General features: G+C 44.2%; 1 protein-coding gene across 3 annotated transcripts in view; it reads right to left on the reverse strand.

Moving 5' to 3' along the window:
- The window catches only part of STAMBPL1 (STAM binding protein like 1), a 281,826-nt gene that overhangs the window by 255,140 nt on the left and 2,544 nt on the right, over window positions 1-24,142 (reverse strand). Inside the window, exon 2 of one of the 3 annotated variants that reach the window (XM_078642880.1) lies at window positions 18,806-18,886. The exons of the other annotated variants lie outside the window; for them this stretch is intronic. The gene's annotated coding sequence lies outside the window, so the exon portion shown is untranslated. The remainder of the gene's footprint in view (window positions 1-18,805; window positions 18,887-24,142) is intronic. 3 annotated transcript variants of the gene reach the window in all.

Raw genomic sequence — 24,142 nt, forward strand, 5'->3', positions numbered from 1 at the left:
ATACTTGCAAGCACTAACTAACTTTGAATAATAAAACAAACGTTAAAACATTGATTGTGCATATAAAAAAATTGCTCCTCATCTGTTCGGGAAACAAGTAACATTCCCCACATGCCATTTCAGAACAGAATAAATCTCCACCTGTAAATATGCACCTATGTATGGGATTTACTACTTTTTCTGTTAACAATAGTACACCTGGGGAGCACTGCCAGGGGTAAGTTGCCAGACATACTACTGGGAATATCATGTAACATTTCCAATAGGTGCCACCTCCCCTATGTTGAGGGAAATATTTGCCCCGTGGGAAAAGCCCTTCTCCTACAACCCCACTAATTATGGAGGAGATTTGTTCCTGTTCCCATCCTGGAAGGGCAGTTTCTCCAGCCCATTTCTTGAATAATTATCCAGCCATTTCCAGGGTCAGAGGGAGTGAGATCACAGTTTGGCACAGCACACAAATGTACATGTTTGTAGACGCTCCCAAACTTCAAGGGCAAATCACAACTTTTAATGACCGGTTAGTACCCCTTAAGTACAATTTACAACTGAGGAATTTCTCCACACTCACGGTGAAGAAGTTCACCATAGTAAATCCATTTATGTCCACCAGGAATCACTCGGTGGATTCATCGCTGTTATTACCTGTCGATCAAGATGGCCGCGGAGGTAGCATCGGGAAAACGGGCTCTCGGGTTTGGGATCACTTTTGTGTAAATCCCTCCCGGCCCGTTCTCCCCGTTCACCACGCTCAAGACATCTAACCCCCGCTCTCTACTTACCGCGCTGTATGCTGGACTGCGTGTCCGATCAGCTGGTCGCCCCAGGAACGAGGAGCTGCAACTGATCTGCCAAGGAGCGAGGAGCTGCTTCTGTGTCCCCCCAGGCGAGTCGGGCCGATCTCGCGCTACCGACAGGAATTAGCTCGGATCTGCCGTGGGTCCGACAGCCGCTCCGCCTTTGAAGAGTCCGGGCGGGAGATGGGACCGGAGCGGTCTGGAAAGAGTGCTGGAGCCCAGTGATAGCGCGCTGTGGGCGTCACGACCGCTGAGGAGCAGCGCGGAGGCCCCCTTCTCGCAGCGGAAGACTCAACACAAGGAGGTGAGGTGAGGTGAGGTGAGGCGCGGCGCCCCCCCCCCCCTTTCACGGTGGGACGACCCTTTCTGTTCATTGCTACAACCGGGGATCACAGAGCTGGCGACGCCTGGCCCTAAGATGGCCGCCGCCCAGGACACTCTTTAACTGTCCTTGCACATCGGAGGTCACAACAAGGAGGGTTAAGGCCAAATTCACAATTCCCACACCAACACTGCATGGTGGGACGGATCCTTCCACCCCCCCACTACCGATCCTTTCTGCTCACTGCTACAGCCGGGGATCACATAGAGCTGGCAACGCCTGGACCTAAGATGGCCGCCGCCCAGGACATATAGCTTCTGAGAGGAAGACTTTTGAGGTTCTTTCCACCTCACTGATTCTTATAGCGAGCTTGGGCAAGGCCCCCCCTTCCTGTCGACATGATGGGCTCCTCAGGCCTAATTCATCATTCTACTGAGCTGCAATCTGCTGACTAATGATGCCTGACCCTAAGATGTCCGCCACTCTGGACAGAAAGTGACACATTGCCCCCCATCATTGCCAGATCGCGTGGCAGGCCGAGGAAAGGCCCCCCCCCCATCTGCTGCTCATGGTTGGCTTCTCTGGCCTACAAATTCTACAACAGCATGGAGCTAGGCTTGGACAGATTGACTGGAGCACTGAATATTATTCTCCTTTGTAATAATCATTTTCCATCTTCCTACTTCCTATCCTCTATTTTCTTCTATATCTTTCTTATATATATTCACTACCTACCCATTTTCTATGCTACTATTAATACCACCCACTTCTTGACAGACTTATTTAAACACCCTTTAAGGCATTTCCTCTCACTCTGACTCTTAACCTTTATCTTTCTGTTGTTATCCTCTGAGGCGGAAGCCGGAAGACTGTATTTACATCTGTTTTTAAAAACTGCACCATTTTCACCTGTGTTAGAATTGAGGCGGAAGCCGGAGGACTGTATTTTCATCTGTTTTTAAAAACTGCACCATTTTTCACTTGTGTTAGAATTGAGGCGGAAGCCGGAGGACTGTATTTACATCTGTTTTTAAAAACTGCACCATTTTTCACTTGTGTTAGAATTGAGGCGGAAGCCGGAGGACTGTATTTACATCTGTTTTTAAAAACTGCACCATTTTCACTTGTGCTAGAATTGAGGCGGAAGCCGGAGGACTGTTTTTTCATCTGTTTTTAAAAACTGCACCATTTTCACTTGTGTTAGAACTGAGGCGGAAGCCGGAGGACTGTATTTTCATCTGTTTTTAAAAACTGCACCATTTTCACTTGTGTTAGAATTTTAAAGACCTTAGAGCTCACCTGCTTGGAAGCGCTGACCTGAACGCGCCCTCACAGACCCCCCCCGACCACCCCTGACACAGCGACCCCAGCGCTGAATCAGGAAACGCCCAAGGCGGTAGCCACGCCCACTGCGAGGCCACGCCCACCCCCAGAGACTACAAATGTGCCGGCCATACCAGCGCAGCGGACGAGCGCAGCGGGAGCGCCGTTTGCGTGCCGAAGGCGCGCCTAAGGCAAGCCCGTCTGCGCCCGTCTGCGCACGACCGGGCCTAGGGCCACTACCCCTGCCGGATACAGCTGCCCCTAAGGTAAGATACTCACGTCTGGAGTTACTAAGTCTCAGACCCCCCACCCCCTCTTGTAAATACACTCACGACCTAAATGGACCCTTCATCCGCTGTACCCTCTGCAAGCCAGTACAACGCAAATTACTTATAAAACCTCACAAGCCTGCTGCCCTGATACTGGCCTCACTTAACTGCCGTTCGCTCTCCTAACATGCGACGCAGATCAACCACCTCATTGAAGACCAAAAGATTGATATCCTCTTCCTCACGGAAACATGGCTCGCCCCACATTCTGAGGCAGACATGGTGCTAGCAACCCCTCCAGGCTTCCTTATTCAGTCCCTACCCCGCCCCCTAGGCCGAGGTGGCGGTGTCGCCATCATCCACCGGGACCACCTTCTTTGCAAATCTGAGGATGCACAGATCCCTGACTCTGAAAGCCTGCAATTTACAATCAAACTAGACTCGACCAACTCTCTGACAGGAGTCCTTGTCTACCGCCCTCCCGGGCATCCAGGCCCTTTCGCGAGCGCTCTCCTGGACACTGTAGCAACCCTGGCCCACTCCATATCGAATTTCCTGATAATAGGAGATCTTAACATCCATCTCGAAGACCCTACCGACCAGACAGCAGCTGACCTGATCGCTGATCTGGCAGGACTTGACACCCACCTCCTTAATTCCGGACCCACACATACCAAGGGTCACCTGCTGGACCCAGTGTTCACTAACACCCCATCGATGCAAGTGAAGGATTCCTCCCCCTTACCCTGGACAGACCATTTCCTTATTTCCTTCCTACTGCCAGGTTTCTTCAGGAAACCTCAAAAACCGCCCACCTACATCAGGGACAGGACCTGGTCCAGACTTCCTACCGAAGAGTGGGCCAGCATTCTTAAAAACACCAGCCCGGCACGCGCAGACGATCCGGCTGTCGCTGACAGCAATTTCAGAGAGTGGATCACCACCTCCCCGGACTCCGTACTCCCACTAAGAACTAGGGAGGATAAAAACGGAAAACCTGGGTCCGCCCCGTGGTATACCACTGACCTCCGACTCCTCTGTAAAAACTGTAAAAGAGCCGAACGGCTTTGGAGGAAAGACTGGCAGCACTCCAGCAAGGATGCATACCACAATACAGTCAGACTCTACAAAGATGCCATCAGGCACGCCAAAGCCTCCCACTATGACACGCGGATTACAGAATCTTCTAATTCAGCCAGGGAATCCTTCATAATCGTAAAGGAGCTGCTCAAAGTACCCCATTCCCCGTCCTCCAGTGTCCCACCGGTGGACCGAAGTAATGACCTAGCCACGTACTTCAACGATAAAATCGCCCGTATACTAGTTTCCCTCCCCCCTCCCGGGCCCACCAGCCACTTGGACAATCCGACACCCCCCAGTCAAACCGAAAGTCATCCTCGTCCTCAACTTGAGACATTCAGGCCAGTAACATGTCTGGAAGTCGAGCGAACCATGACCAAAATGAGAAGTGGTTCACCACATGATGCGGCTCCCATCAGATTCCTCAAAACTGTGGCCCCTGTCATCGTTCCCACGGTCACGGAGCTCATTAATAGCTCACTTACCCAGGGATCTGTCCCTGCCAGCTGGAAGAGCGCGGTGGTAAAAGCACTCCTTAAAAACCTCAGCTCGATCCAGCAGACATGGGAAACTATCGACCAATTTCTCTCCTACCGGCAATCAGCAAGCTAGCTGAGAAACTGGTCAACAGACAATTGTCCCAGTTCTTTGAAACTAACAACATCTTACGGGAATCCCAAACTGGTTTCCGCCCGGCACAGATACTGCCCTCCTCGCCGTCATCGAGGAGGCAAGGCGCATACTGGATTCAGGAGGGTCAGTGGCAGTGATCCTCCTGGATCTCAGCGCAGCCTTCGACACAGTCAACCACCGTGTCCTCCTCCATCGACTCGCGGCAACAGGGATCACCGGGACGGCACTTAGTTGGACAGAATCCTTCCTCACCGGACGCACGTTCCAGGTATGGGACGGCATCTACCACTCAGCCACCCTCCCCCTCACAAGCGGGGTCCCTCAGGGATCTTCCCTGAGCCCGACGCTGTTTAACGCATATATGGCTCCCCTGGAAGACGTGGTGACACCATTTAACATAAAAATGGTAAGCTACGCTGATGACACTCAACTGGTCGTCTCTCTATCCCAACTAGCCGACCACCCAGAGAAACTGGCGAACTGCCTTACCCAAATACACAGCTGGATGAGTGATTCATCACTAAAATTAAATGGGTCTAAGACCGAAGTGATGCTCCTGGGAAAACAATGGACAACCATCCCCCCAACAGTCTGGCCCGACGTATTCGGAGAAATCCCCTCCCCGAAGCGTGAAATCAAAACCCTTGGAGTATGGCTCGAACCGGAGCTCACCATGAAGACGCAAGCGGCCAAAACTGCTGGCACCTGTTTTGGGCTCATGCGCACCACCCGTAAGATCCTCCCATTACTACCTCCTCCCTCTAGGAAACTTCTTATCCAGGGGCTAGTATTGTCCCGTCTTGACTACAGCAATATGGTCTACCTGGGCGCTCCAGAGGCCACCCTGACTAGACTACAGCGGACACAGAACGCTGCGGCCCGTCTGCTCACGAACCTTCCTTCGAGAGTGTCAGCAAAACCAGCCCTCAAGGCCTTGCACTGGCTCCCTGTTCGCCAAAGGGTGGAATTCAAAGCCATGTGTACAACACACAAACTTATCAACGGATCTGGCCCTACTATCCTCAGCAGCCTGGTCACCCCCTACAAAGCATCCATATCCCTCCGTTCAGACAGTGAGCACCTGGCCAACGTCCCCAAATTCAAAAGGACCCGCACCGGAGGCCGACGATTCTCGGTGCAAGCGGCCGTGAGATGGAATTCCCTCCCACGCACCCTCAGACTGGAAGCCAGCTACCTGACCTTTCGCAAAAAACTGAAAACGCACCTATTCCCGAAATAACTGTTCCTCCTCCCTCCCTCTCCTTACAGGATAAACAATCTCCTTACAGCGCGGGGATGCCCTTGGGTCACCAGGCGCTATACAAATCGCTAAAATAAAAATTTAAATAAATAACTCAAGGTATTTTCAGCTATACAAACAGGTTTACAGCAACAACAACAAAAATCTATGATCCTAGGCACAGGAAATATTTTGGAAATACATGCGTCTTAACAAAAACAGTTCCACGATGTTTATTAGTTCTGGAATTCAAAACAGTTAGTTTCGCCTGCTGAACCAGGAAATGTGCCTGGCAAATTAAGAACATCCTCTTAAACGCATATCACCAACATAGAAGCTGCCTTAAAATAAGTTAAATTAAAAAAAATGAAGCAGATCTTCGACATAAATTGAGAATGGAGTTCAATCTGACACAATCAGCTACCATAAAACAAAGTCCAAAGTCACAAGAAGGGAAGAAACAGACTACTATCATCTACTATCAATAAGAGTGCAAAGATGCCATGAAGCCCAGGTGAGTCAACCATGAGACAGTGAGCATCATGAACAAAACTAGGGCATTTGCAGCAGAATCAGGACCTCATTCTTATCCTTTATGTAAACGTGTACACATACTAGCTAAATAGGAAGAAAGAACAAATTGTCACATGTGTGCCAACGCCATTCAAAGTTTCGCAAGTAATCATACTGCCCTTTGTGTTTTTTTATTTTCTTACATAATCCAAGAAAGGCTCTTGGACCTTTGGATAGAACAGTCCATCAATAATAGGATGCCAAACAACTGCACCTGATAGTGACAAAATGGCATAATATTGGTTGCCTCAGTCATTGGTGGCTGAATTTGGCAAAACTTTACAAAATATAACTGTCTATTTTCAACCATGTCCTCCATAGTAACTATACAAAATGGCTTAAACATTCTTCACCAAACTGAATCTCTACGAGCATAAGTTGCAATGCCATTACATCAGTTACGTTGTGACTACATAACAAGGGTTGGAGAAGTGGAGGACAAAATTTGGGAAGGAATCCTGGGTAAAGTGTTTTTTGTGTGGGAGAAACCCCCATCACATTCTTGCTATTATCGGCAGAACTGTCCCTCAAAGCCATTTTTTTTCCAGGGAAACATTTCCTGTAGATGAAGTTGTATGACAAACTTTGCAACTTCCAACCTTATCCATCAGAGATGTAATTTTACATACCGCACTACACATTAATCAACAAATTAAAACAAGCATTTACAATCCAATAGGTCTCGGGTTAATTAAGTTTGAGCTATTGGCATTGCTAAATATTGCAACACCAACTGCAACAAAAGTCTATAAATTGTAGGCCAAAAAAAGTGTCTTTATTTTTGTAGCAATGGTGGCATGCTGCGCTTTAGATGAATATGTTTAAAAGTAAAGTGCGCCATACTGCAATTGCTACAATAGTTAATTGTGGATGCATTAACAATTGATGTGTTGGCTGATGGTGTGTGTGCCTGTAGAAATTGTGCACTGATGCTGTGTGGTTGTGGTTGGTTGTGTGTTTGTGGTTGTGTGTGTGTGTTTGTGGTTGTGTTTGTGGTTGTGTTTGTGTGTATGTGTGTGCACCCACTGCATGCCTCATGTTTACAATTATACACTTAATGTTTAGCATACATACATCTCTGTGCATAACAGGTGCACGACACCTGCCTCTGTCTGTACACAATGTGCAACCTTCCTATCTGCCTCTGTACACGTCATCTACATCATTTTGGAGCCTGTACACGCCACGTGCACCCAGTTTACATATGTAGGAGCCTAGTGCATCACGCATACCAGCCACACCCACCTCGGTATATATCGTTTGCGTTCCCATACCCTCTGATGTACGCATCCCCTTCCACACTTGCACACAAAACATGCACACGCTGTTTAGCAAGCTACTGCCGCATGTGTGCAGTATTCCGTTCAGAGATTTTACACTCAAACGGGGCTGCTGAACCTATGGCTGAGCTGCTGCGCCTGTAATCCGGCCCCTCGCTCTCAGAGGGTGAATGCCTCAGGCCTTCCATGCTCCCTGTGGTGTGCACAGTTTTCAGGAGCGGGGCTGCTAGTCCATGGGAGGGTCATGCTGAAGAGGCGGCCATTGTGTGTCAGAGGCCAGGGCGGAAAGATATACATGTGCTGAGGGGCGCTTAGGACTGAAAATCGTGCTTTCCTCTAAAGACGGGGCTTCACACTAAACAGGGCTTACCTTAAACAGGAGTGCCGTATAACTGCCCGCATGCCTCCCCACCCCTACAGTTGTAGGGGAGTGAACTTCCCTCTGACATGGCTGTTTCCATATAGAGGGTTCACAAAGTTCAAACTTCGAGATTGGAGGAGAAATAGAGGGAAAGCGGACACCCGGGATTTACACTCCTGGGGGCTGATCTGCAGAATAAACAACTCGCGTTCAAGACCCCAGCACATCATTAAGTCACGGCGCCTACTTCCTCGCTCCCCCTGCGCTGCTGTGGTTGTGATGCCCCTACTACACCTGGAGGCTGAGCAGTGAAGGGACTCTATAAAGATAGGTCGAAATGCCACCCGCTGAGAGCCTGTCACTCGCTGCCCGAGTCCGGGGGCAGATCACACAAGGCAAATGCGAGCACCCAGCTTCCTCGCGAGTTTTAAATTGCCCTGACGAGCACCTCTCGTGCAGCACCCTGACACCTCCTTGATCTTAAGTTACTGCGCATACTCTCTGATTTCAAACTGTATATATATATATATATATATATATATATATCCCGCATTTAACGCCACTCTCTCTTCTGCAAATCATGCTTAATGTATCCATCCCAAAATTCAAATAAAACAGCTGCTTATACCACAACACGAGTCATCTTGTTACTGGAGTAAAGCTGGCATTTTAAAGGGGTTTATACTATACACATGCAGTCACTGGGTGAATAGTGATATTTAAAAGGGGTTTTATATACACACTTTCACTGTAGTAAAAACTGGTATTTTAAAGGGTTTTATACACAGCCACTGGAGCAAATACTGATATTTAAATGGATTTTAAACATGCACCTTCACTGGAGTAAAAACAGATATTTACTTTAAATAAACAAGCACGGATACGGGCTTCAAAATGCCTTCTTCTGTACAAGCGAACAAAAAACCACTGGGTCTGGGCTCCCACCGGCATTGCTTGCCACAAGCATATAATGAACAAACACAGTGCAAATGCCGCAAAATTCAAAACTGCAAACTTATTTGTATAAACATACGACTTGAACGATATGTTTATTGAATAAATCAAAACTGGTTTTTTTATAACTTTTTTCAATTTTTCACTTCTATTTTGATAGTGACTCACACAAATTTGGTACAAATATTAAAACATCTGGAGTGCACAAAAAACGTTATTTACAGTGATTATAAACTCATTAAGTAACAGTCAATCCTCATTCATACCTCACTCATCCCGTCACAAAACTACAATTAACAATGAAAACATAAATGATTCAATACATGCTGTAAACATGAACAGCAAAGAAAGCCAATGTTGATTACACAGTAAATTTGATGTGAATTAATATTTCTGTGGCAATTGTAAATAGACCAATTTTGGCTATTGAAAGGTCTACGCGTTTCGAACTAACATAACTGTGTAGTTCTCATCAGGACCGATCTGAAACAGAAAAACAAAGGTTTTTTTGAAGGGAAAAAGGAACTCCTATATGCTGCCTAGCCCCAAAACTCAAGTGACCTCACCTACCTTGCACTTGGCTACAAGAAGCTGGGAAGTTCAGTAAAAGATTGATCTAAAAAGTTTATCAAAAGAAACCAATCAGTGTTGCACCATATCACCCATACCGGAACACCAAAATACACCATTTGTATCACAAACTTACTTCAAGCTGTGGCAAGGCGTTTAAATTCAGCCCGTCCCGCCTGTCTGTATGAAAACAGCGGAGAAAAGAGAAAACGGGAGGCTGAGTCAGAACCCGCAAATCCAATCGACTTAATGACAGTGCGCACGGATGGATGGGGAGGGGGCCGCTTACCTCTGCTGGCAAGTCGGGCGCCTGCGTTTATTTGGAGACGGATTGTCGGTGTCGATGAATGAGCTGCAAATGAAGGAAACAATTTACGCGTGTGACTTAACATTTTGGCTTCAGTCCCACAGTTAAGGCTTGAAGGGCAGAGCGTTGCCGCTTACCTCTGTCGGCGTTTAGTGCGCAGTGTACTTGTGGAAGGAAGCGTTCTCCTGTTGTCGATCAGTACGCTGTGCAGAAAAATATTAGCAGGAACTTAGTAGTGTAAATAAAACGGAGTCCTCACCCTCAGTGTTTAGAAGCGAAGTCAGACTTACTCAGGAGATCTTCATACGAGCCCATCTTGCATCAAAGCCGTCCAAAACGCTGCACTGGGTGTTTGCACTTCCTGGTTGGCATTGAATGCTGGGAATTGTAGTCTTATGGAAGTTTGCACTTCCTGGTTGGCATTGAATGCTGGGAAATGAAGTCTTGTGGGAATATGTTGATTGAAGAAGCTATATTGATGTTTGTTTGAAAAATTTTGGAAAGATTCAGTGGTGGCTGGGTGGCGGCCTAGATGATAAGATTGGAATTATTAATGGCTTAACATATGTGTGACTACAGTTTAAAAATTTCAGTCAGTTCGTTTAGTCCCAGAAATGCAGTGTTGAATTTGACGATAAGCATGGCCTCACGCTTGATTAATTTAGCGTCCAAGTCACCACCTCTGATATCATTTTCAACTTTAGAGATGACTGTCCATGTCACCTCATTTTCATGATGATTTTTCTCTCTCCAGTGATTGACTAGGGGGGCATTCGCAACATTGTTTTTAATTCTGGATTTGTGTTGCTGAATCCTCACGCGTACCTCTTGGTTGGTTTTTCCAATGTACAAGAGGTTGCATGGACACCAGATTCCATAGACCACATACCTGGTCTTGCAGTTTGAAAAAGTATTGTGTCTCCAATTAATTGAATTGTGGGTGAACACTTTCCCTTCCTTGGTGGATTCGCAGCACGAACAGTTGCCACATTTGTGGTGCCCCTGGATGGGAGGCAGACACAACATGGAACGTAGATCAGATTTTTTAATTGCTGGTAATGCTGCTCTTACTAGATGGTTCGAAATGCTGTAGTTCTTCCTGAAAGCAAACAGCGGCTCACTTTTAAATGCTAGATCTAAATTTTTGACTAGGTGCCAATTCTGTTTGACTAATTTTTTTAGTTTGTTGGAATTGGGGCAGAATGTGGATACAAAAACCATACGGTCTGTCGTCTTTTTTGTTCTCCTTTCAAGCAAGCATTCTCTTGGTGTCCACCAAGCTCTTTTGCAAGATTTCCTGAGGAGTTTCTTTGGGTAGCCTCGTTGTTTCAAGTTGTTTGTCAAAGCTTCCGCGTGTCTTAGATATTCCTCCTTTTCCGTGCAATTGCGACGGATGCGAAGATATTGCCCATAGGGCAAATTGTCTTTTAAACTTCGCGGATGGTTGCTCCCAAAATGTAACGCTTTGTTCCGATCAGTGGGCTTTTTATACAGTGTAGTCACTAAGCCCCCCATCGAGGGGTAGACCTCCACATCTAGGAATGGCATTTTGTCCCGTGAGTAATCTAGACTGAACTGAATGGCTGGCACCCTTGTGTTGATCCATTGGTGGAAATTTTTTAAGTTCTCTTCTGACCCAGTCCACACAAAGAACACGTCGTCAATAAACCGATACCAATTGGTTATCCATTGTGAAAACGGATTGTTGGTGTAAATGAATGCTTCTTCATATTTAGCCATAAAAAGAATTGCCAATTCTGGGGCAAAGGGACACCCCATGGCGACTCCGCCTACTTGGAAGAAAAAGTCCCCGTTGAATTGGAAATAATTTTTCTTGAGGGCAAACTCAGCAAGTTTCTTTATAAACCACGTTGGAACTTTATGTGGTCGTTCTCGTGCCTCGAGGTATATTTCTAGGACATTGATGCCCTCTTCTTGTGGTATTTTGGTGTAGAGCGATGTAATGTCCATAGAGACCAGTATGTCAGTACTTCTATCAAACTTGATATTGGAAAGTTTATTTAAGAAATCGGTGGTGTCTTGTAAATAGGATTTCACTTGATGTACAAAAGGTTTTAGAAAAAAATCCACGAATTTGGAGATAGGTTCGAGCAAGGACCCACATCCAGATACTATTGGACGGCCAGGAGGTGCAGATGCATCTTTATGTATTTTAGGCAAGACATATAGAAGCGGTGTTCTCGGGTGTTTTGTTTTCAAGAATTCTAATTCTTTCTTGCCGAGGAATCCCTGAATTTCACATTCGTCCAACAAGGCAAACAGTTCATTTTTTAATTCGGATGTGGGGTCTTTTTGAATTTTGCGATAACATGAAATGTCCTCCAATTGTCTAGTAACCTCCTTGATGTAAAGGTCTTTGTCCCAGATGACTATAGAGCCGCCTTTGTCGGCCTGTTTGATTATGACCGACGTGTCAGATTTAAGATTGGCCAAGGCAGCAGATTCTCCTTTTGAGATGTTGTGTTTGATCCAATTGTTGTTATTTTCCATTTGCGCTATGGCTGATAATACGGTGCGCTCAAATGTGATCAATTCTTTTGGGACTTTATTTATGGGTGGACAAAATGTCGATTTGTTACGTAGGCCTGTTGTTTCCATTATGGGTTGGTACGTATTTTCTGAAAAAAATATTTTCAACCTTAGTTTGCGGCAAAATTCGATCACTTCAGTTTTTAATTTAATGAAGTCGGTCTGTTTAGATGGAACGAATGTTAGTCCCTTGCTCAAAATGGATTCCTCATCCTTTGTCAGAATTTTCTTTGAAAGATTAAAAATGGGTGAGGGCATTAATTTTTGTAATTTTGCCGTCTCGTTGACATTTCCCATGGTTGAGGGGTATTCCGTGTCTTGCCTCGTTGTTTTGGCTGGCCTCTGCCTAAAAAAGGCCCTTGGTGTTGCTGGTTGAAGCCTTGCTGTTGTTGTTGATGGCCACCTCTTTTGTTGTAATTACTTTGATAGGTGGAATGATCACCTTCGTTTGAACTACCCGAGGATGATGTGTCCGAAAAGGTTATGAATTTATTGTAGGATCTCCCCTGATTTTGCTGTAGGTGTTTCCTTGATTCAGGTCTTGAATAAAAGTCAGTTTGGAGAAAATCAGTAATTAGTTCGTTGGTGGAGATCGCATTTTCTAGTGCTTGGATTTCCTCTAGTTGTGTTTTCGACAATCTTTGAGCCGTCGAAAACACAACTAGAGGAAATCCAAGCACTAGAAAATGCGATCTCCACCAACGAACTAATTACTGATTCAAAAGCTTTATTGGAAAAAGTCCAGAAGGAAATAGGAGAATTCAAAGATTACACTGTCAACCAAAAAACAGCACAATTCGAAAAGGACAAGCTGAATTTCAATTTAGAAAAAGTGTACCCTTTTCTCCAAACTGACTTTTATTCAAGACCTGAATCAAGGAAACACCTACAGCAAAATCAGGGGAGATCCTACAATAAATTCATAACCTTTTCGGACACATCATCCTCGGGTAGTTCAAACGAAGGTGATCATTCCACCTATCAAAGTAATTACAACAAAAGAGGTGGCCATCAACAACAACAGCAAGGCTTCAACCAGCAACACCAAGGGCCTTTTTTAGGCAGAGGCCAGCCAAAACAACGAGGCAAGACACGGAATACCCCTCAACCATGGGAAATGTCAACGAGACGGCAAAATTACAAAAATTAATGCCCTCACCCATTTTTAATCTTTCAAAGAAAATTCTGACAAAGGATGAGGAATCCATTTTGAGCAAGGGACTAACATTCGTTCCATCTAAACAGACCGACTTCATTAAATTAAAAACTGAAGTGATCGAATTTTGCCGCAAACTAAGGTTGAAAATATTTTTTTCAGAAAATACGTACCAACCCATAATGGAAACAACAGGCCTACGTAACAAATCGACATTTTGTCCACCCATAAATAAAGTCCCAAAAGAATTGATCACATTTGAGCGCACCGTATTATCAGCCATAGCGCAAATGGAAAATAACAACAATTGGATCAAACACAACATCTCAAAAGGAGAATCTGCTGCCTTGGCCAATCTTAAATCTGACACGTCGGTCATAATCAAACAGGCCGACAAAGGCGGCTCTATAGTCATCTGGGACAAAGACCTTTACATCAAGGAGGTTACTAGACAATTGGAGGACATTTCATGTTATCGCAAAATTCAAAAAGACCCCACATCCGAATTAAAAAATGAACTGTTTGCCTTGTTGGACGAATGTGAAATTCAGGGATTCCTCGGCAAGAAAGAATTAGAATTCTTGAAAACAAAACACCCGAGAACACCGCTTCTATATGTCTTGCCTAAAATACATAAAGATGCATCTGCACCTCCTGGCCGTCCAATAGTATCTGGATGTGGGTCCTTGCTCGAACCTATCTCCAAATTCGTGGATTTTTTTCTAAAACCTTTTGTACATCAAGTGAAATCCTATTTACAAGACACCACCGATTTCTTAAATAAACTTTCCAATATCAAGTTTGATAGAAGTACTGACATACTGGTCTCTATGGACATTACATCGCTCTACACCAAAATACCACAAGAAGAGGGCATCAATGTCCTAGAAATATACCTCGAGGCACGAGAACGACCACATAAAGTTCCAACGTGGTTTATAAAGAAACTTGCTGAGTTTGCCCTCAAGAAAAATTATTTCCAATTCAACGGGGACTTTTTCTTCCAAGTAGGCGGAGTCGCCATGGGGTGTCCCTTTGCCCCAGAATTGGCAATTCTTTTTATGGCTAAATATGAAGAAGCATTCATTTACACCAACAATCCGTTTTCACAATGGATAACCAATTGGTATCGGTTTATTGACGACGTGTTCTTTGTGTGGACTGGGTCAGAAGAGAACTTAAAAAATTTCCACCAATGGATCAACACAAGGGTGCCAGCCATTCAGTTCAGTCTAGATTACTCACGGGACAAAATGCCATTCCTAGATGTGGAGGTCTACCCCTCGATGGGGGGCTTAGTGACTACACTGTATAAAAAGCCCACTGATCGGAACAAAGCGTTACATTTTGGGAGCAACCATCCGCGAAGTTTAAAAGACAATTTGCCCTATGGGCAATATCTTCGCATCCGTCGCAATTGCACGGAAAAGGAGGAATATCTAAGACACGCGGAAGCTTTGACAAACAACTTGAAACAACGAGGCTACCCAAAGAAACTCCTCAGGAAATCTTGCAAAAGAGCTTGGTGGACACCAAGAGAATGCTTGCTTGAAAGGAGAACAAAAAAGACGACAGACCGTATGGTTTTTGTATCCACATTCTGCCCCAATTCCAACAAACTAAAAAAATTAGTCAAACAGAATTGGCACCTAGTCAAAAATTTAGATCTAGCATTTAAAAGTGAGCCGCTGTTTGCTTTCAGGAAGAACTACAGCATTTCGAACCATCTAGTAAGAGCAGCATTACCAGCAATTAAAAAATCTGATCTACGTTCCATGTTGTGTCTGCCTCCCATCCAGGGGCACCACAAATGTGGCAACTGTTCGTGCTGCGAATCCACCAAGGAAGGGAAAGTGTTCACCCACAATTCAATTAATTGGAGACACAATACTTTTTCAAACTGCAAGACCAGGTATGTGGTCTATGGAATCTGGTGTCCATGCAACCTCTTGTACATTGGAAAAACCAACCAAGAGGTACGCGTGAGGATTCAGCAACACAAATCCAGAATTAAAAACAATGTTGCGAATGCCCCCCTAGTCAATCACTGGAGAGAGAAAAATCATCATGAAAATGAGGTGACATGGACAGTCATCTCTAAAGTTGAAAATGATATCAGAGGTGGTGACTTGGACGCTAAATTAATCAAGCGTGAGGCCATGCTTATCGTCAAATTCAACACTGCATTTCTGGGACTAAACGAACTGACTGAAATTTTTAAACTGTAGTCACACATATGTTAAGCCATTAATAATTCCAATCTTATCATCTAGGCCGCCACCCAGCCACCACTGAATCTTTCCAAAATTTTTCAAACAAACATCAATATAGCTTCTTCAATCAACATATTCCCACAAGACTTCATTTCCCAGCATTCAATGCCAACCAGGAAGTGCAAACTTCCATAAGACTACAATTCCCAGCATTCAATGCCAACCAGGAAGTGCAAACACCCAGTGCAGCGTTTTGGACTGCTTTGATGCAAGATGGGCTCGTATGAAGATCTCCTGAGTAAGTCTGACTTCGCTTCTAAACACTGAGGGTGAGGACTCCGTTTTATTTACACTACTAAGTTCCTGCTAATATTTTTCTGCACAGCGTACTGATCGACAACAGGAGAACGCTTCCTTCCACAAGTACACTGCGCACTAAACGCCGACAGAGGTAAGCGGCAACGCTCTGCCCTTCAAGCCTTAACTGTGGGACTGAAGCCAAAATGTTAAGTCACACGCGTAAATTGTTTCCTTCATTTGCAGCTCATTCATCGACACCGACAATCCGTCTCCAAATAAACGCAGGCGCCCGACTTGCCAGCAGAGGTAAGCGGCCCCCTCCCCATCCATCCGTGCGCACTGTCATTAAGTCGATTGGATTTGCGGGTTCTGACTCAGCCTCCCGTTTTCTCTTTTCTCCGCTGTTTTCATACAGACAGGCGGGACGGGCTGAATTTAAACGCCTTGCCACAGCTTGAAGTAAGTTTGTGATACAAATGGTGTATTTTGGTGTTCCGGTATGGGTGATATGGTGCAACACTGATTGGTTTCTTTTGATAAACTTTTTAGATCAATCTTTTACTGAACTTCCCAGCTTCTTGTAGCCAAGTGCAAGGTAGGTGAGGTCACTTGAGTTTTGGGGCTAGGCAGCATATAGGAGTTCCTTTTCCCCTTCAAAAAAACCTTTGTTTTTCTGTTTCAGATCGGTCCTGATGAGAACTACACAGTTATGTTAGTTCGAAACGCGTAGACCTTTCAATAGCCAAAATTGGTCTATTTACAATTGCCACAGAAATATTAATTCACATCAAATTTACTGTGTAATCAACATTGGCTTTCTTTGCTGTTCATGTTTACAGCATGTATTGAATCATTTATGTTTTCATTGTTAATTGTAGTTTTGTGACGGGATGAGTGAGGTATGAATGAGGATTGACTGTTACTTAATGAGTTTATAATCACTGTAAATAACGTTTTTTGTGCACTCCAGATGTTTTAATATTTGTACCAAATTTGTGTGAGTCACTATCAAAATAGAAGTGAAAAATTGAAAAAAGTTATAAAAAAACCAGTTTTGATTTATTCAATAAACATATCGTTCAAGTCGTATGTTTATACAAATAAGTTTGCAGTTTTGAATTTTGCGGCATTTGCACTGTGTTTGTTCATTATATTCTTCTGTACAAGCAGCAACAACAAGCTTCGACGCTTATCAGCGCCGCGCGCCTCTCTGCAGACTCCCCCTGCATTCCAGAGAGGCGCGCGACTCGATCCGGTCCTTTCTGACAAGCTGTGGAGAAAAGACCTGGCCGCGCGCACAACGTTATCCTATGGGGAAACGCTGCGTGCGGCCAGGTCTTGTCTAACTTCGGCGTCTCAGTCTGCTGAGACGCCGACTATAGTTCTCGGCGAGAACGCGCTTTCAGCGCGTTACTAGCCGAGACCTAAAAAGGTAAAAGCAACACAACTGCACCTACTGTAAAACAAAGTGTACATCCTGGAGAATGATCTTTGTACAAACGACCAAAGGCTTTAGCAAACTCGCCACCAGTCTAGAGTGGCTCAGTTCTAATGGAAACCTCAATATGAAGAGCAGCAGTACTCAATGTGATACAACATGCAGCAGAGCAGCTATTAGATACATGTGGCTATCTCCAAACATCAGGTCTTGGCTTCCAGTTGAAGGTCACTCTAGCTTCGAAACAACGTGGTTCATCCACAAGCCATCGACCAAACTATCTGGCAAAATTAACACAGTTTCAGGTGGCATGCAGGATTTGAGCAGCAATAGCAACATTTTCCAACAACAAACCTTAACCCTATCTCCAGACGAGCACCTGATATATACCAGTCACATATTCCAGATCTTAGATTAGCCTTTGAGTTACAAACGAGTTTCAATATTTCTCTTCCAGAAATATTTCACCACTGAATGATCATCTGAAGGTCTATCGACCTTCAGTACATAAAAGTAATATATATTTAATTTATTATAAGTCTTTGAGGGACCACCCATATTGGTGTAAGCCTTATTCTACATGACCAAAGCCTCAACCAAATTGTGATGACTATTGAGCATGATGAATCAATGGCCAGCGAAAGGAGCACAGTTCCACCTACATCTGCTGTGAGTGTAAAGGGCCCCTTGTGGACTGTTCGTCCAAGCCCTAACTCATTCACATGCTATTATGGCCACGAAAGAAGCCACCCCTACTACTCAAAAGGCTTTGTTCAAAAAGAACAAAAGGGAGGAACCACGTATCCTTTTATATGATTCGCATACATTTTTTGATTTCTGGAGGTTACACCAGATCCTCCCGGTGTACACTTATGCAAATCATGGATTTCCGTGCCTACTCCTCCTCTACGCCCACTCTGTACAATTAATTACCTGCGGTCTTTTTTTTTTACACTCAAAGAAGTGGGGGGACTTGAACATGGGGAGGCATTCTCGTTGGAGGATTCAACGCTCTTGTCCAGTTGATCTGCTCTCACACATTGCCCCAAGGGAAAAGTTATGTTTTGGAAATAGAGAGAATTTGCCGGGAACCCACTGGTGGGTCCTCTATAGTCAGTCAAATACATGTTAAATCAAATCAAGAAAATCCTTATTCAGTCTTTGAAAAAACATAAAAGCCTGAGCGCGAACAACAATAATTAAACTAAAATTCAATCATGAATATATACAGAAATACATACAGTTAAGTGATCATACACAATTCATTTCTAGAATACATAAGTCATAAAATCCCATACAAATATGCAGGGCAATATTCAGAATCATCCCAAAGTATTAAAAATGTGACCACAACCAAGCATATAAGGTTACTAATCACAGCTGGTTCTTAATATCACAGCAGCTTCCAAAAGGTTAACTACATTAAAAATGATTCCTACCTGGAGCAGTTGCAAGAACATGAGGGTAGGTCGTTCTTGAGAAAATGTGCCTGCTTATTCAGTCAAACACATTAAATGAAACTACACAGAAACAAAAATACAAACAATTATAATTTAAAGAAAAGTGTGCTCTGCCACACGCATTGTACACAATCTGTGAAGTTGAAAAATCATTTTTTTTCATGGGCACCAGTAAGCCTTCTCTACACTGTAATGCCAAGATCAATTGCTCTAATCTTTTTACCCTAATCCCAAGGCAAATTACCTTGGATACACCCTCCCATTCTTCTTGGCTTAGCTGTGCTCCATACTGTGCTTTCAGAGATTTAAAGCGGTACAGACCTAAATTACCAAAGTATACTAATGCTCTTCTAAACATTTCAAAAGTTACTCAGATTTAAGAGCTCAACAACTGAATGCAACGGCATTCTTAAAAGCTCACACTTGCATCACTACGCACCATCTACACACAACTCGCCTAGCTAATCAACATGGCACACTGGTTAGAAAAACAAAAGGAAAATTGGCAACCCACAGAACTACACAAATTTGAAACATATGAGCAACCACTGTCTCATGAAGGCTTAATAATCGAGTTAAGGTACGATTGAACGGCCATCATGAGCACAGAATACATAGCTGCCAAGGTTTCAGATTGATATGTGTGTTATTTTCATAATTTCAGTGTAATTATGAGTGACATTTCAACTACTATGAGTGACACTTTCTCTCGAGCAAAATTAAGCAATTTAGACAATTGTGATTTACCACCCTTTAACAGTGACCCACAAGTCTCCATAACCACTCTCTCTCTCTCACATGCTTTTGTTTTTTAGAGCTACTCATACCAGTATAGGGTGCCAGAGCACTTTACATCACACAGAGACAATGAATCATATGCGTGTAAGCAGTGCATAGGAAATGTTACATAAGCGGTGTAGGAAAGGAGTCATAGGTCATTCATACTGGGTATAGTATAAGAGTGCTTGATCTGTAGAAGCAGAATCTCAGAATTTAAAATGTGCCACCATGGTTGGGGGTTCTCTTTACTAATAAGAATTGATGTCTACCCAAATGAACCCTTTTTGCAACATTAGGATAATGAAAAACTGGGGAGAAATTAACTCTTAAACTTATACCTTGCAGTTTGCATTCAGCCGTTTGATAACAGTTAATAACTCACTGTGCTACATTAGGATTTTAAATTTATAAATTGCATCTATTGAAAGGATCTCTCCAACAAAAGCAGTAAGGCACTGAACTATTTAAAATGTATGCATTTCTGTGAGCTGCACGGTGCTCGTGCTTTGCAGCAGGCATATTAACCCTCTGTGTAAACTTTCCACTAAAAAAAACTCAATGGATCCCCAGGGGGTCCATTACTCACCAGAGTTACTGTTTTCTTGACATTTTTATTGTTGCTTGAAACTTGCTTGGGGCAAGGAACCTGTCTGGTGCCATTGGAATGTGGCAGATATATCGGAGAGTGTGGGATATTGGCTGACATGAGGTCAGTGCACCTCACCAAGGCCAGCAAATGTGCAAAAGGAGGTGGGTACATTACAACCGATCGATCCGCGAGAAGAACCGGGTGGCCTGCAGGGAGGAGTCTGCAAGGCATCGGTTAAATCTCCGGTCAAATCAAATTGAGCAATCAGGTGAGCACAGAACAGCTGTGCACACTGGTCATGTGTGATAATATCCATGTGCAAAGCTGCTGCCATCTTTACCAAACGTTGCTCCATCTACGTAATTTGGACAGGGGACTAGGGTTGTTTAAATGACACAACCCTGTGTACTGCAGTGCGCTTGTTGCGGTGGTGAAACCCTTTGGGTCTGTACGCCAAAGAGGCGGACTAACAGCATCTTCAGTTTTCAGCACAATGCTGTTTCCCCTGCTACTGACCCAGCCCGGGTCCCTCTCATCTTCTCAAAGAATGCCTTACTAGCCAATGCTCCATCCATCTATCAACTCAGGCACCTCATATCGGCCTATACTTCCAGCGGGTCAACGCCCTGCACCATTGATGTCCATCTGAACGCGGAGAGGTTAAGTAAGTAAGGGTGACTTTACTGTTGGGCCTCACATCTTGGACCCCCTCCTTCTTTCTCCCCTTCACTGAACTGCTGCTCTCCAAACACACACTAATCTCAAAGCCTCCCCAACTGCTAATTGATGCACCATCCGTCTGCCAGCGCCCCTCCCCCGTCAGGGACTCTATGAGCTTATATGCATACGACGAGTCAAGTGCCCATCTCTGCCATCACTGCTCCTTGGTGTCAATCTGAAACTGCTTCCCTATTACGTTGAATTACACTCTTATCCTAGGATCACTTGAAAAGTAGTCACTTACTCACTTTGTGAGGCGAGAGTGGTGCAGCAATTAGGTATGGGTCGCCTCGAGGCCACAACGACTCCCGTGGCAAATGTCATCCGTCATGGCATGATTCAAAGTGACACTCAGCAATAAATGAGAGTTCCATCGGCCGCCTCAGTCCGCTGTCAGATCCGGGCGGTCGCGGGTATCTGCATTTTCATTTACTTCAAAATTTTCTGCAGAGCTCTGCCATTACCAGTTCAGCCTCCCTCCCACAACCACCCACTCGCGGTGGCACTCTCATTGATGTCATTTATCAGCAATGCCGACGGGTAATATTGTTACATTGTTGCTCTGCAGCTAGCCAGTCCTTAAGCCTGCTAGGAGCAGCGCACATGGAGCACTGCTGCTAAATTCAGCTTTATTTTCAGTCCGCATTGTTTATTGGTGCTTCACAGCCGAGGCTGCACTATGCATTTATGTGTGACTTTCCATTTCAGTGGGGTGATGCGGATCACCACACTGAAATGCGTTAGTCGAACGCCTGATGCGTGATACTTGGCAGGGCTGAGAATATCAAATTAACTACACAAAATAATAGTTTCTCAAATATAAATATGCTCATCCTGATTTGAAGAAGCAGAACTGGTGGAATTTTACATTCGCAAGGTGAACTTTAAAATCCAGCAGCGCATTAACAGTGGTGCCATGGGCCCGAAGGTGACTATGAACCCCGACAAACCACCTTCATCAAGTGAAATACAGTCAAACAATTGGGTACAGAAGGCACAGCCGCCCCGGTGACACTGCACCTGCTCCACCAGCAATAGCTATGACCATACAGTTACCCCAATATGACAAAACTGCTATATCTAGAAGTTACTTGTTAGGCCAGATTTCTGGGTATCCCTTTGTGAGGCAACCTGCAAATGTAGACAAGCACCTATGCAAACTACTAGTATACCCCTGGTAAATAGTTACCCACCATTATATGCCCACAAATGTGTTCCAGCCTTCAAAGGCAGGGGTAAGTGTGTCTCCAAAGTGTTAACACATCCAGTTTACTGGATATGTAAGAGAAGGAGGTTTGCAGCTTTGATAAATATTTGTATCACATGTAGAACCTTGCATCTGCTGAAAAGTCCACATATGCAAATTTAAATCATATAAGTTGGTCAGAAAAACTACGGCTGGTACAGATTTTCTTTGCTCTACATGTGGGAGGAACATGGCAGGAAATTTCTGACTTTCCGCCTTTGACCATTAGGTTTTTAGTAGTACCTCAAGCAACTTCCATGAAAGTGTTAAATTGTTTAAAAATATAAGACGTGACAGACAATGCTTTGTCTATACAAATTCCTAAGTAGCGGTTTTTACATCGCATACCATTACAACGCATAGCGCTTTTGGGTGCTGGATAGTGAATAGTTTAATTTACTATTCCAACTCCAGTCCCCGTGGACACTAGGGAAGGTGTTGGATAGTAAATTAAACGTATTCCCTATCCTAGAGCGCCCCCCAGCGCAATGCGTTGTAATAGTTTGCGTTGTAATGACCGCGTTGTAATGGTAGTGCGTTGTAAAAGTTTCGTTGTAAGTGATGTTTACCCTTCAGAATAGTCTATTGGTGGGACTATTTAGGATGTTTGGGCAGGACTAAGTTCAAGGTTCAGTAGTTAAATTGTTCTATCCTTTTGATTTTTTTGACCTATCATAACTATTTTACCTCGTATTGGTCGTCTACCTTGTTTTGCCCGTGCGTGCGTTATTTTGTACTTTGCTTGCAACCTGTGTGCTGTGAGGACTTTTATGTATAAGTTTTTCCTGTTTTGAAAAAAATTGCTATTCAATTAACTTGGAACTTTTTATTTATTTTCCTTTCAAAGTTCCCTGCATGGCATCATATTCTAGGCGTATTTTCAATACACGTGTAGCATAGTATGTTGCAAATAATGTAAATTAAACCTACCACAGTGAGACAATGGTGTTTGCATATAATGCTTGGCCCGTGGTCCTGACGGTTCAATGGGTAGTGTCTGTTTATAATGGGTTCCACACAGAAGCCTGTGTTACTGTGTCCTAGATCAGGGAAGGTTAGCACGTGAGAAAATGTTTGCGCTGTTTTATTAGCGCCCACGCGGACTCAGTCAGTGGTTCTCTGGGTGACAGATGTTTGAGATAAAAGTCAATTGAATAGAATGGATAGCAATGGGATATAAAAGAGACGCTGCTGAACTTGGGGTGACCTTCCACCGATACTGAACATTTCGAGGACTCAGTCGATTTGCTTAGTTGACACCGTTGGACCAGTATCTTATTTTTACTAATTACAATAAGTCTTACTTTTTTATCTATACTTGTATCAATGTAATAAGAAGCTAAACATGTTATCTTTTGTTCCCTGCAAAGATTTTTTTTTTAAATCATGCAATAAAGTTTTTTAACTGGTGTACATTTCTGATATATTTTCTTTTTAATTATTATTATTAGCAGTTTTATATAGGCGAACGTGGCCCCAGGACACGGGAGCGTTTTGCACGAAAACCGAAAGTTACGCTTTTTTTGTGTTTATGAGAGGGACTAGGAGGCACAGTGAGGTGGCCGTAATCATAGGGTTCGAGGCCAGGGTTCGAACTAAACTCTCCAGTTCCAGAATCGACAGCTGTAGCAGCTAGGCACGCCTCCTCACCTTCAAAAATAAAAGCAAAACTAAAGAATATGAACAAAACTGCCTCCGGCGCCTTCGTGGCTTCTTTCTGCCTTTGTTGAATGAACAATGATTGACTGTTACAGAAGTCTTTCAAACGCTGCCTCTGAAATGGCATCTGACCTTTGGAGAGAAAGTAATCTTCTTTAGAAGTACCCCCTGGTGTTTAACTTGGAGAACACGGGTAGCATAGTGGCCGCATAGCCTGACTTTTTAGTCAGCATCTGCATTAAAAGGCATAAGGCTTCGCTTATTATACGCAGGGGCTTGAATTTCCAGCAAATGGTGCAGTGGGATGATTGGCTAGGTCTGC

This window comes from Lissotriton helveticus, chromosome 5_1 (genome assembly GCF_964261635.1).
Source record: "Lissotriton helveticus chromosome 5_1, aLisHel1.1, whole genome shotgun sequence".
Lineage (NCBI taxonomy): Eukaryota > Metazoa > Chordata > Amphibia > Caudata > Salamandridae > Lissotriton > Lissotriton helveticus.